This window comes from Orycteropus afer, unplaced genomic scaffold, assembly GCF_000298275.1.
Source record: "Orycteropus afer afer isolate SDZICR_OR568_19922 unplaced genomic scaffold, OryAfe1.0 scaffold00006, whole genome shotgun sequence".
In the NCBI taxonomy this organism is placed as follows: domain Eukaryota; kingdom Metazoa; phylum Chordata; class Mammalia; order Tubulidentata; family Orycteropodidae; genus Orycteropus; species Orycteropus afer.
The window spans coordinates 24837965-24852628 of record NW_006921593.1 but is presented as its reverse complement, the minus strand read 5'-3'; positions in this window follow the sequence as shown (position 1 = coordinate 24852628).

The following is a 14664-nucleotide window of genomic DNA, read 5'->3' as shown; positions in this document are numbered from 1 at the left end:
ATGCACACACACGCACACTCACACACATGCACATGTCAGATAGACAGACACAGATATATGGCCTGAGTGGAATTTTCCAGAAAGATGCATGAGAAGCTTGCAGTGGTGGTTATCTCTGGGGAATGGAGCTATCTGGGATGGCAAAGAAACTCACGTTTCACTGTCAAACTCTTACGCTATTTGAATTCGTTTTTGCATAAAATATTATTTTCCTAATAAATAAGAAATAGTTACAGGAAAGGCAGGGGGAAGTGTTTAGCTATATAATGTATGCATAGAATTAGTAATTCCTGCATACATACGCAGCTTTAAGGAGCCTTCAATTCTGCACTGCGTTCCAGACAGAACTAAAATCAACACAACAAGTGGCCAGAGAGTGACTTACCACACCAGAAAATGTCAAATGTCTATACGTGACTCACGTTCCCAGCGTGAGAGCCCTAAAGGTAGCCTTCAGGCTTGACAGATGTGGGCGTGGAGATGCTGCCGGGGGTCAATGCATGAAGGGCTGCTTTTCCTGGACAGCTGTTATTTTGCTACATCAAGGTCAGGCCAGCAAGGTTGGGGAAAACATTCACTTTAAGAAGTGTTTTTGACGGGTTTAGCTCTCCCCACACCTTCAGGTTGTCCAGTGAGTCCCTCCAGGGCTGACCCGGAGACCTGGGGCCACAGCCTGAAATATTACCGAGGCCTGGAGACATTTTGTGGTGGGACTTAGAGATGAAAAACTCTTCTTTCTGCTGTGTGTGCATGCAAATTATTTTTTATTATGACATTTAATCTACATGCTATTAACATCCTATCACGTGGAGGGGCAGATCACTTCCCAGCAGACACCGCAGGAAGGGGGAGCACGGCTTTGCACAAGGATTATTCCCCCTCGCACCTCCTATATTAGTCTAGAGTCCATGGGTAGCGTAAAAGGTTAATGTGCTAACCCAAAAGTTGGTGGTTCGAGTCCACCTGACGGAAGGAAGGCCTGACAATCTACTTCCAGAATATCAGCCCCTGGAAACCCTGCGGAGCACATAGATCCACTCTGATACCGCTGGGGTCTCCATGTGTCAGGGTCACCTCGACAGCAACTGGTCACTGTATTAGTCTGGGCAAAGCAAGCAGGTGGGCCTTTGAGGTTCTGTGCAGGCCCCTGAAGTTCTCGGCAGTTTCCTGGGTGAAGAAAGACAACTTTGTCCCTTGAATAATGAGTAGTGTGTATATGGCAGCTCACGACATGGGGTTCACTGGTTTGTTTAGTGTGTGCAGGGGTTGTGGACCCTGGTCTTTAAGTGTGAAGGCCACTGTGGTCATCAAGATTTAATAAAGAAACACTTTTTCCAGACCATCTGGAATTTTTGACCTCTTAAGTATATTGTAAGGAGTATATTGTAAGTGTATTGTAAGGAGTTCTCGTGGCAAAGTGCCTAAGGCATCTGACTGCTAACCAGAAGGTTGACGGTTCAAACCCACCAGCCACTCCGTGGAAGGAAGACTGGGCAATCTACTTCTGTAAAGGTTTACCACCTAAGAAACCCAAAGTGGGTCTCTAGGAGTTGGAATAGATTTGATGGCAATGAGTTTGGTTTTGGTTTGGTAAGTATATTGTATAAGGAATCAAAACTGGTAAATAAAACATCATAATTCAAGAAAGAATTGAGTATCATTAGGGCACACAGGATGTCCTAACTGGTGTCGATCTTGTCTCCTCAAAGATCAAATGGACCTTTGCCTCCTGAGTGACTTTAGTGAATGCATTTCTCTTTGTTTCAGATCTCTCTGTCTCTCTTCCTCCTACTTTCTGTCCCTCCTCTCTCTCTCTACTCCCCTCCCTGCCTCCTCCTTCTCTCCTCTCTTTTCCTTTCTGTTCCTCCCACCCCCCCATCCCTTTCCTCTCTCCTCCATTCTCCCTCCCTCTCTCTCTCTGTCCCTCCCTCTCCCTCCCCCACCCTCCAGCTATTACCCTGCATTAGTACTTCTCCCGGCAGAATCCCTCATCCTTCCCCCATGGACCCCACAGTCCCCTGAGATCAGCTTTGCCTCTTCCCACCTCCTCTGACCTTTTACTGTACTGCTCTGAACCTCTGTCCCTGGCCAGAACCATAAGCCTGTCACATAGTCAACCTGACCGTTTGAGGAGTCCTGGGCCTGCTCTATTTTCTTAATGGAGGAAACGTTTGCAGGCCAGCAACCCAGACTGATGGTCCAGTCCAGGGGACTTTAATGCTAGGTCGGCAAGCGGCAGTGGAGCGCGCTCCGTGGGGCCCACAGATGCAGTTTGCACAGGTCACCCATCCTGATGGCTTGTGGTGTGGCTCTGTAACTGTGCATGTGCATGTGAGCATGTGCACACACCACACACACACTCCACACATGTGTGTGCACATAGGTGTCAGCCCCAGGGCAGAACAGTTGAGAGAACAGGCTCTGAAGTCGAGGCCCCGAGCTAGAATCTCCTACTTTCTCTGTTGTCTCTGTCACTGAGGCTTTTCCTAACTTCTCTCTGCCTCATTTTTCTCATCTATAACTGTGGCAGCCATCTCTCCATCTCTGGGTGCTGTGAGGATCCAAGGCATAAAGTCTCCAAGAGCCACCACAGCCATAGGGAGAGGGGGAGGGGGAAGAGGGGAGAAGTGGGTGGCAGGCTTTGTAGGACACCCAGCAGGTAATCCACATGCTTATGTGTAAGAGGTGAAGACAGACCGGTGATTTGTGTCCTTAGTGACGGTGGGAGTCCCTCTCCCTTGTCTGGTGTTTAACCTCTCTGCCTCAGTTTCCTCAGCTGTAACAGTGGCATAATATCTACCTCGTGGCACTCTTTTGAGGACCCCATGAATCGATCCATGTAAACTGCTGAGTGCCTGGCCTGGCCTCTGGCTCAATAAATACTAGTCACTATTATTGCTGTTATCCAAGACTATTTCAGAGCCCACCGTCTTGCTTCACACAGTCCTTGCATGCAATCTGTTTCCTTCATACTGAGCAGACTGCACACGTATCTGAAAAACAAAAATGGATTAAGAGAGAGTAGTAATCTAGAGAAGGAGGGGGAGGAAAGAGAATTCCCACTGACAAGCGAGAAAGAAGTGATACTATAATGGGGGAGTGTTCTTGGTCACCCTGGCCACCAGCTTCAGCACCAAGCTGCTTCCTACGAGGTGGAGTATACCCCCTTCTCCAACTTCTCCATCCCTCTGACATCAGCCATTCTTTCCATGGCACTCTCTCTACTGAGTTGGGCAATTCATTGGAGCAGTCACAGAGAACTCAAGGAAACCACATGCCTGAGAAAACCATCTGAGTAGAACAGAAGGGTATGAGCAAAGTCTATACATGGAGATAAAGCTACGCCAAGGGTGAGGCTCAGGAAGGTTCCCGGCAGGAGGCCTCAGCCTTTCCAGAGGACCAGTTATTGTCTCAGAACCTGCTTACAGGTTCAGAAACAAAGACCAGTGTCCATTCTCACCCATCAGGAAATGACTTGGCTTCTGGTAGCTCCTCTCAGCAATTGTCCAGGGTTCGATGCCACTGTCTGGCTCTTCTTCTTGTCTCTACTTCTTCTGGTACTGCTGCCTCTGTCACAGATACTGTGACTGGAGAAGGATCATAGAACAGAGCCCGAGTTCAGACCACGGGATCCTCTCCTGGCTGTAGAGTCAGGTAGCCCTGTCTGAGCCTTGGTGTTCTGAAGTTTTTGTCAGTCAATGGGTGGGCCTCCAATGGATCCTGGTAAAGGTCATCTACAGGGTGGGGCCTTCCCAGCCAATCCTGGTGAAGGTCAACTACAGATTAGGGCTTTGGAAGCAGGACCAAAAGCCCAAATTCCTCTCCTTAGTGAAGTGATTCCACACCTTGCAGATGCTCTAGAGAGTAAGGGCATGGAGGGTGACGGGGAGAAAATGGTGCAGAAGGAACATGTCTCTGAAACCAGTTGGAAAAGCTAAGAGAGCTAGAAAGAAGACATCTGTACAATAGTGAGGTACTATTCTGAATAGACACTGACAGAGAGGAAATCCTGTTGCCATATACACATAGCTGATATTGTTAAAATATCTCATTTTTGCTTAAGGGGGGGCTCACCTACTAGCCAGTGAATGTCCCAGAAGTAAGGGTATCTCCCTTCTCTAGCATCCCTCTGCCTGGGTACTTGACAAAAGGAAGAATGTCAAAAAAGTGAGTGGCAGTTGTTTGCCCATCATTCATCAGCAGACCTTATAGATGAACAATGTCAGCTGTTCTCCTTTCACTAACAAGCCTTGCCCAACACAGAGGAACTCACAAGAATTCATCAAGCCATTTCTATTTTCTGTAGAAACATCACTAGTGAATGCATCACCAATAGTTCTTTTGTGTTCAGCAACAACAGTCAAAAGAAAACAACGCAAAACAAAACGACCCATTGCCACTGACTCAATTCCGACTCATAGAGACCCTACAGGACAGAGTAGAACTGCCCAATAGTGTCCCTAAAGCTATAAATCCTTATTGGAAGATTGCCTCATCCTTTTGCCATAGAGTGGCTGATGGGTTTGAACCACTGACCTTTTGGTTAGCAGCTGAGTGCTTAAACATTGCATCATCTACAGTACCTTGGTATATAAAAGAGGTCGACTTTGGTAGAAATTCGTGGCATACTGAATGGCTTCTGGTGGCAGAAGTGTTGATGGATTCCACAGTGGAGCCTCCCGAGCAAGGATAATGTAAAAGGGCAGAGGTGGTGGCTGTCCTCGCTATGAATGATGCAAACTAGATTATAAGGCAGGCGATATGAAAGCTTCATTGAAAAATGCTGTTGTTACCAGACCTTTCCATGCTCTCTTAAGACAAAGCCCTTGAATCTTTCAAGTTTGAGGATGACTTTGGCTGGGTTCTCTAGAGAAGCAAAACCAGTGAAGCTGAGAGAGAGAGAGAGAGAGAGAGAGAGAGAGATTGATTTATCTTAGGGAAATGGCTCTTGCAGTTGTAGAAGCTGGCATGTCCCGAGTTCATGGGTCAAACGTCAAGCTGGAGGCTTCTTCTGACTCACACAGCTGCAGGGGCTGATGAACCCAAGACTGGCAGGCAGTATGATGAATCCAAGAGCAGAAGGTAAAACGGCAGGTTGTTGGCTCACAGGCTGCAAAGGCAACCGTCCCAAGATCAGCAGGCAACATGGCAGGCCACTGGTTCAAGTCTAGGGACCGGAGACGATGATGACTCAGATGCAGGCTCCCGATCCAGCAGAAAGCCAGCGAGCTCTGCAGGATGCCCATACACATGCTGGGAGCAGGCCACACCCCTGAGGAAGCTCCCTTTCAACTGATTGGCTGCATACATAGCATATATCATTATGGAGGTGATTACCTGACTTCAGACCCCACAGGAGTGACTACATCACAGCTGCTTAAACCACCTAACATCATGGTCCAGCCAAGTTGATACACAGCCTTAACTATCACAGTGGAGGAGTGTGCAAGCCAGTACCCAAAGGGTGTGAAAATGAACTGGTGATTCATTTATTCATTATGAGCTTCAACTATGTGTCTCATTCTATTCTTGAAACTGAGGCTACAATGGAGAAAATGAGTCCTGGCCTGCATGGCATTTACTCAACTAACCCACTGCCATTGAGTCAATTCCAACTCACAGCGCCCCTAGAGGACAGGAGAGAAGTGCCCTATAGAGTTTCCAAGGCTGTAAACCTTCATGGAAGCAAAGCCCAAACTAAACTCACTGCCATTGAGTGAATTCTGACTCATAGCACGCCTGGAGGACAGAGTAGAAGTACCCCACAGAGTTCCCAAGGCTGTCAACCTTTACAGAAGCAGAATGCCTCATCTTTCTCCCAGGGTGATGCGTTCAAACTGTCGACTTTTTGGTTAGCAGCCAAATTTACTCAACTAAGCACAGAGCAAATGGTGGCTGAGAGTACTGGATTATTGTTCAGATCAGAATTTAGCTGCACTTAAATGTAATGATGAACAGGTAAGAGAAGGACTTAAAGAAATGGTATTTTAAAATGTGCACCATTATAGAGGATGAAGTTGGACTTCTTAAGTGGACACAGTGAGAAGTGTGCCTGTTGTCAGTTGTGATCAGTTGGCCCCGACTCATAGCAACCTTATGTATAAGTTATACTGGTTTGAACCAGTTTAAAGCCCTGGTTCAGAGGACCTGCCACTTTTAAAGAAAGCAATCATGGTGAGAGATCAAGGGATTGGGGATAAGGGACGTGCTCCCCAACCTATTCATAAGGTTTTCACTGGCCAGTTCTTTGAGAAGTGGATGGCCCCTTCCTTCTTCCCAGTCTGGCTTAGTCTGGCTGCTCTGTTGAAACCTGTCCACCACGGGTGACCCTCATGGTATTTGAAAAACCAGTAGCAGAGCCTCCAGTCTCATAGCAACACGCAAGCTACCACAGTACGACTGACTAGCAGTTGAGTGGTGGTAAGAGGGGTGACTTATGACCTAGAAGGTTCCCTTCTCACCCTCCCACCCCCACCCCAACCCCACTTGTATCCTCCTTCGCTCAAGCACGTTGACACAAACCCTTCCTTGGGGATGTGCATCTCCCCCTGAGCTCTTTCCCTGTGGACTTGCCATTTTAGAGTCAAGCTGTCTTGGCTAAGGTCTAGACTTCTGCTCTGAACCTCTGCTCCTCACCCACAGATGGGAACCCTGATGCTCACAGCCCGGCTCCTGAATCAGATCTCCAGACCCTCTGCTTCCTTGAGATGGTTATGTCGTGAGAAGGCTTCAACTTCTTCTTCCAGACTGGTTTGTCACTTCGCTGCACTTTCCTTGAGAGGGTGATCTCATGAGAGGGCTTCAACTTCCTCTTCCAGACTGGTTTGTCACTTTGCTGCACTGTGAGGGCTCGCATGTTGCCATGAAGGTGGATGCGGGGCCATTGGTATTTTAAACACCAGTCGGGTCACAGTTGGTGGGTAGTTCTCAGCAGAGCTTTCAGACGAGGACGGACTAAGAAGAAAGGCTGCTGGTGACCTACTTTCCAAAGCCAGTCAACAAGAGCACCATGGATCACAGCGGAATGGCGTCTGCCATAGATGTGGAAGGTGAGCCCCCCAGGTTGGAAAGTGAGAGGTGGGGTGTAAGAAAGGGAGAGAACCAGCACAGACATGTAAAAGGAAGCTAGCGAGAGGTGACCTGGCTGTGGCCACAGAACTTGACTTGACTCTGCAAGGACCTGTTCTTGTCTGCAGCTCCTTATACAACAACAGCTGTGGGAGAGAAGAGCCCCACTTCTGTTTAGTTTTATTAAACAAGCTGAAGGGTGAATACCCCCAACAGAAACCAAACCTGTCAATTTTTGACTCATAGCTACCCTCTAGGACAAAATAAGAATGTCCCACAAGGTTTAGAAAGCTGAAACCTTGCCACATCTTTCTCCCACAGAGTAGCTTGTAGGTTCGAACCAACACCTTCCTAGTTAAGAGCCAAGCACTTAGCCACTGTGCCACAAGGCTCCTCCTATTCCCATCAGAAGACTCAGAAATGGGCCTGGAAAGTAGCTGGCTGTCTCCTAGTGGTAAGTTGAATAGCAAATGAAGGGACTTTGTTGGCCAGCCTTCTGGTAATTCTAGAGTTCTGAGTCTTTCAGTCCTTCAGAGGGACTTATCATTGAGTTGGAGCTTGGTGAAGAAAAAGGAGGGTGTTGTGTGATGTTTGGTTAAGAGTGGGGTCAGCGATGAAGGAGCAGAGCAGAGAGGGTCCAGGCCATGATGATGGGCTCAGAGTGGTGATGAGACAGAGAAAAGGTCTGTGGTCCTGGGAAGGAGGTGACTTTCTTTGAGTTGTATGATTCCCACACCGGCCTCAGGTGTTGTTGCTGTTGTTAGTGGGGGCTCGACCCTCGGAACCCCATGCACAATGGGGTGAGTCCACTGTGATCCACAGACATTCCATTGGCGGATTTGCAGAAGTAGATTTCCAGGTCTTTCTTCCTAGTCTGTCTTGTTCTGGAAACTCCACTGGAACCTGTTCAACATCATAGCAACACACAAGCCTCCGCTGCCAGACAGGCCGTGGCTGCATAGGGGCGTTGGCCAGGAATTGAACCTGGATCAGGATCCTGGAAGTCAGGAGAGAATTCTACCATTGAATCACCACAAAACCAAAACCCAACTCACTGCCGTCGACTCGGATCTGACTCACAGTGACCCCTCCTTGGGTTTCCGAGGTTGTATCACTACAGAAGTAGATTGCCCAACCTTCCTTCCGAGGAGTTGCTGGTGGGTTTGAACTGCCAGCCTTCTGGTTAACAGTCTCCAACCTAATGCCAGCCCCCCCACCCCCAAACCAAACCAAACCCTCATTGTGGGCTATGTGAGGAGCACCCACTAGAGGGCAGCAGAGGCAGTCCTAACCTGACATTGTGGGGTCTGAAAAGGTCTTGAAGCTCAGGACCCAGCTGCAGCCAGCTGGGTGGTGGTAGAGACGGTGATGGGTATGTCCATCAACAGAGTCTGTCTGAGATCTGAAGCTGTCTGGAGGTCACCATCAACGTGTCCTTGACAGCAGTGCTCGTTTGCCCAGGAACAAACAGCTTCATTGCTAATTGGTTGGTACTGGAAATCAGAGCCCTCTTTCTTGGGCCTTCTCATTTCGGGCTTTATTTGAACTTGTATGAACTTTAGCTGAGTTCCTGGGGGCTGGTTATTTATTTATTTAGCCCCAGTTTCATTTCTTTGGAAAAAAACTAAATCCTGAGGTGTCCACAGGTCAATCCAGTGCCATTGAGTCTACTCCAACTCATAGCGGCCCTATAGGACAGAGTAGAACTGCCATGCCCCATAGGGATTCCAAGGCTGTCAATCCTTCCAGAAGCAGACTGCCTCATCTTTCTCCAGTGGAGCTACTGGTGGCTTCGAACCACTGATCTTTTGGTTAGCAGCCAAATGCTTCAAGCACTGAACCAGCAGAGTTCCTTTGAGGGGCACCCAGGTAGCCTAAAGCTGAACAACTATCAAAGTCTGACAACTAGAACACTGTTGAGTTTATTCATATACGTCCCATACATAGTATTTGTTGTTGCTGCTGTTAGGTACTGTCACGTTGGTTCCAACTCAAGAAACTCTGCCTGGCCCTGTGCCACCCTCACCTCCTTGCTGTGTTTGAGCCCATTGTCGCAGCCACGGTGTCCGTCCACGTCAGTGAGGGTCTTCCCCTTTTTTGCTGACCTTCTGCTTTCCCAAGCCTGATGTCCTTCTCCAGGGACTGGTCCCTCCTGGTCACACGTCCAAAGGACGTGAGACAGAGTCTCACCATGCTCACTTCTCAGGAGCATTCAGGCCGTACTTCTCCCAGGACAGATTTGCTCATTCTTCGTGCAGTCTATGATACATTCCATAGTCTTTGCCAGCACCATAAAACTGACCCCTCTTAAATTTCTCACGATACATTATTTGGTTTTGGTATGCCATTGTTTTTAATGCAGCACTTGATTCCATTTGCTGGGATTTTCTGTAGGGTTTTGGCGTTTCTATTTATGAATGTGATGAGTCTTTGCTTCCTTTCTTGCCTTGTCTTAGCAAGCATTTCGTATTAGAGCTAAGCTAACTTTGCAAAATCCATCGAGTTACCCAGAGAAAATTACAAAACTTTACTGGGAGACAGAGAAGAAGGTTTTAAAAGCAACTGAGGTATCCTCTACTGGATGGAAAGAGAACAGTCAAAAATTATTCACGCTTCCCAGGTTAATAGTTAGGTTTAATACCATCTTCGTCATCCCGTTGCAATGCCTTTGGGACTTTATAAAACTATTATAAAATTTATCTGGGAGGGAAAAAAACAGAGATGAGAATGATCTTGTTCTAGAGGCTTCTCAGTGGATTTTCTAAATAGTGTAGTGTATGGATTGTCTCTTTATCTCTTTTGGATTGCATTTCTTTAATGGATGATATTTTGGTTAACTGCTTAGACTGATCTCTGCTTCTGAGAATTCAGTGATATTCTCTGTGTAGCTAGGATGTAGCCATTTTTTATATATGTTCATTGTTCTATTCCTTGCAGATAAAAATACTGAGATGTAGTTATCTAGGAAGCAAGATAGTTCATTATTTTAAAATTTTCCACCTTTTTCCTTGCTCTGTGGCAAACTGTCAATTACATGTGAAAAACTTCCACTACTACTTAAATTCACTGTTGAGTTGGATCCGACTCATAGGGACCCCTCCTTGGAATTTCCAAGGTGGTATCACTACGGAAGTAAATTGCCGACCTTCCTTCTGAGGAGTGGCTGGTGGGCTTGAACCACCAGTCTTCCAGTTAGCAGTCAAATGCCTTGGACACTATGCCACCAGAGCTACCGCCACTACTACTTGGTGCCTGTCAACTTTTATTTGTGCTTCTGAAGCCTTTGCGTTATGAATTAGGGTTTATTTAAATGTGAAAATGCATGACGATGTGCTTTTGTATGCACGCAGAATCTTTCACCAATATGAAATGTGTCTTTTGTCCTATTGAATGACTTGGTTCTTCTTTGCCTCTTTCTGAGTATTTTTATTCCTGCCTCCTTTCATCATCTCTACCAAATTTGTCTTTGCCTTATTTTTATTTTTAAACTTTCTGAGTCATTTTATTTTTAGATGTGCTTTCTAAGCAGACTATCTTTAGATTTTTTTTTTTTTTAATTACTCTGAGTTTGACCTTTTGGGGGATATTTAATCCATACACATTTCTTGTAGGAGCAAATAAATCTGCTCTACAACATTTTTCAGAAATTTGATTTGATGGTAGTTTTAATTGCTCTTCTTTCACAATATAAATGATATTTTACTTACTAATCTACAGTAGTTTAAAAGTTAACATCCTCTTTTCAATTCTGCCAGTCATAACTTTCACAGAGTTTTCTTCTCCTATTCCAGGGCAGTGGGCTCCTTTCTGGCCTTGAGTTTGTAACTCTGCAACAATGAGTGGCAGGCCACAATCTTGCAAAAGAATTGGTTAATCTTCTATGCAAATAGGGTGTGGAAAGCTACCCAAAAAGATTAAGTGACCTTGTAGAAGTTGGTTGATTATTATGCAAATTAAGTGATTATGGTCTACCTAGGGATTGGTCAGTCTTGTCATCCTGCTAAGCTTATAAGAACCAGTCACCCAGAGGTTGAGGGGGACCTCACTACCATCAAGAAGAGCCTGGGGCAGAATGCCTTTGGACCTGGAGTCCCTGTATTGAGAACCTCCTAGACTCAAGACTCAGACAGCAGTAATACCAGAGACAGAATAAGAGGGCAAGAAATGGTGGCAACCACAGCTGAGCCCAGTGATAGAGAAACGGTGGCAGCAGCATGAGCGGCAGGAGCCAAGAGACGGGGGTGATGCAGCTGCAATGGGCTTGCTGACCCGAGGAGCAGCACAGAGCTGAGCACCTTCGGGCAAGAGGCTCCCTGGCAGAAGGTGGTGCCTCTGAGCACTTGTCAGTGGAGCTAAAGAGCTGTAACACTTACTAAGCAGGGCAGAGACCAAGAGAAGACGCAGCCGTGGACATGGCTGAGAAGAAGCTGGGAACCATCCTGCCTGGAAGCTATGCTGATGGAAGAACTCTATCCTGTTTCTTGAGGTGTTCCTGTTTCCTCCAAATTGTTCCTGAGCCCAAGTTGTAGCTTTTACTTCCCTAATGAACCTCATAACTGTGAGTATGGTCTGTGAGTTGGGTGTGGCCATTGCAACAATTTATTTATCTCCTCTTCTGTGTCTGTGTCCTCTCCTCTTTTATCTTGTATAAGAAAACTTATCACTGAGTGTAGGGCTCACTGGGAATTCAGGATGACCTGCTCTTAAGATGCAGGAGGGAAGGAGAGAGCACTGTGGGGGCACAACTGGCATCGGAGAAGGTGAAGAAGTTGGAGAGTGGGGCCTCCAGCCATGGGAGTCAGCCTTGTGCTCATCTTCATTACCGTCCCTCCTGGAGTTAGGTGAGTTCAGAGCCTAGTGATACAGGACCCGAGGTGGCCCTGTCCGATGAGCGAATGAGCCAATACACTCGACATCAGGGTTTGGGTGAAAGAAAGGGGATTTCTTGATGTGCAGTGCATCAAGAGTCCATGGAACTCGCCCAGATCTGACTCCCTGAGCTAAAGCTTGCATAACAATTCACAGAGTTCCAAAATAAGGAAATTATACATATTCAGTAATTTTCTGGGAAATCAAATGCATATTCAAAGCAAGGTGGGGACCTCTTTTGGACAGGAACTGGCCTTTAGACCCTTTGCTTCTGATCATCTTCCCTGAATGTTAGGTTGACTTTGGTTCCTTCCAGTCTCTGACAGCACCTATGTTCTGGGCGGGTCCTCCAAGGGACACAGCTCCTCTTTACTGTATGTGTGTGGGGAGCAAAGCTCGCTAGAACTAGTTCTTGTGTTTTCCTTAGCCTCATATCTTCCTGGTTCCTGTAACACATGACGATTAAGTGCAAGCTAACACAATGGTTGAGCACAAGATGACATGGTGAAGCAAACAAGGGGGGCAGTTAGAAACTTTGCTTTTACAGTTCCACTGGCAGGTTACAACTAGTCATAGTAATTTAGGAGGATCGTTTAAAGTAATTCAACGAATTACTAACATCACTACATATCTTTTTTTTTTTTTTTACCTTTCTTTTCATTTTATCTTTTCTGTTTTCTACTTTTTTTTCTCATTTTTTAAAAAGTCTTCTTCCTGAGAGTGAAGTGAGGTGAACCTTTGAGTTACGCTTTGTTGCGGATTCATTTTTTTCCTCCAAAACTGTGTATCAGCGTTTCCTATTATAGGGCTTGCAAAAAGAAGAAGTTATTGTCTCATGGTTCTGGAGGCTGGAAGTCTGAAGTTAAGGTGCCACCATGGCCTTGCTCCCTCCAAAGTCTCTGGGGAAGAACCCTTCTTGCTTCCAGCTTCTGTGGGTTCAGGCATTCCTTGGCTTGGGGCTACATCACTCCAGGCTCTGCCTCTAACCCCACATGGCCTTCTCCTCTTCTGTGTCAGTGTCCTGTCCTCTTTTCTCTTGTATTAGAAAACTTTTCATTGAGTGCAGGGCTCACTGAGAGTTCAGGATGGTCTCATCTTAAGATTCTTCATTTACTTACATCTGGAAAGATGCTTTTTCCAAATAACATCAAATTCACAGGTTCTAGAGATTAAAATGTGGACCTATCTTTTTCCTGGTGAGAGGACACCACTCAACCCACTACAGATGCTGTCACTGGAAACACCATCACTGAGCCTTGATCGGATCCTATCACTTCCATATATCTATCACCCATCTATCATCTCAGTCTCTCTGTCATCTACCTTATCTATTCAGCTACCATCTATCTCTCTATCTATCATTTAGCTCTCTACCTTATCTATCTGGACCAACTGGACTGGATCCTATCACTGCCTTCCATGTATTATCCACCTATCCATCCATCCATCCATCCAACCATCTATCCATCTATCATCTACCTTATCTATTCAGCTACCATCTATCTCTCTATCTATGATCTAGCTCTCTACCTTATCTATCTGGACCAACTGGGCTGGATCCTATTACTGCCATCCATGTATCATCCATCCATCCATCCATCCATCCATCCATCCATCATCTATCTTATCTATTCAGCTACCATCTTTCTCTCTATCTATCATCTAGCTCTCTACCTTATCTATCTGGACCAACTGGGCTGGATCTTATCACTGCCATCTATGTATCATCAATCCATCCATCCATACATCCATCCATCTATCATCTATCTTATCTATTCAGCTACCATCTATCTCTCGATCTATGATCTAGCTCCCTACCTTATCTATCTGGACCAACTGGGCTGGATCCTATTACTGCTGACTGATTTTCAGTGTCACCTGCCCCAGAGTCAAATTCCAGAGCCTGCATTCCATTTTTCCAAGCCTTACATCTTGGCACAGGACTGGCTCACTGGAGGAAGGACACCTTTGCTAATTTGCACACTATGTAGACAGAGGAAACCTGGGGTTGGCATCTGGTTGACCAAGATCGTATCACAGGCCCGTGCCAAATCTGCCAGGGGATGAGGAAAGCAGTGTCAGACTTCTGGGTTCTACAGTGAGCGGTTTGTGCCATCCCCCACCAAACTTCAGTATTCCTCCAAACAAAGGACAAGGGTTCAGTGGTCGGTCAGGCATCAAAAAGTGACTAATGTCCCCTGCGGTTAGAGGAAAGAGTACAGAGGAAGGGCTGCATGGTGAGAGAGTCAGATTAGACAAAAGAGTGTGGTTTCCACTTAACAAAAGAGGCAAGGGGTCCTGGAATAGCCCCAAGAGGTGGTGACTTTGATGTAGATGGAGAGATTGTGTGGCTAGCAGTCCTGTCCTGTGCTAGTGAGACCCAGGCAAGAACTGAATCACAGAGACTTCCGTAACAGACTCAACATAGTGATTCCTCGGGGCCTGTTTACGGAAGAACTGACCCTGTTCTGCCCTCCTCCTCTCCTGGACCTGCAGGGAAGTAGCTGGAACTCAGAGCTGACAGCCGCAGTGCCGGGGGGCCACATGCAGTGTGACTGTGGACAGAGAGGCGGCACGAGGCAAGGGCTTGTGAGGAAGATGCTGTCACTTCTTGGCCTCACGGTGCACTGAACTTGAATGTATGACATCTTTTCTTACATGCATTTCCATATAGAGAGAAGGCACACAATGCACTTCTCAAAGATTCTTAGGGCTCTCCAAAGAAGT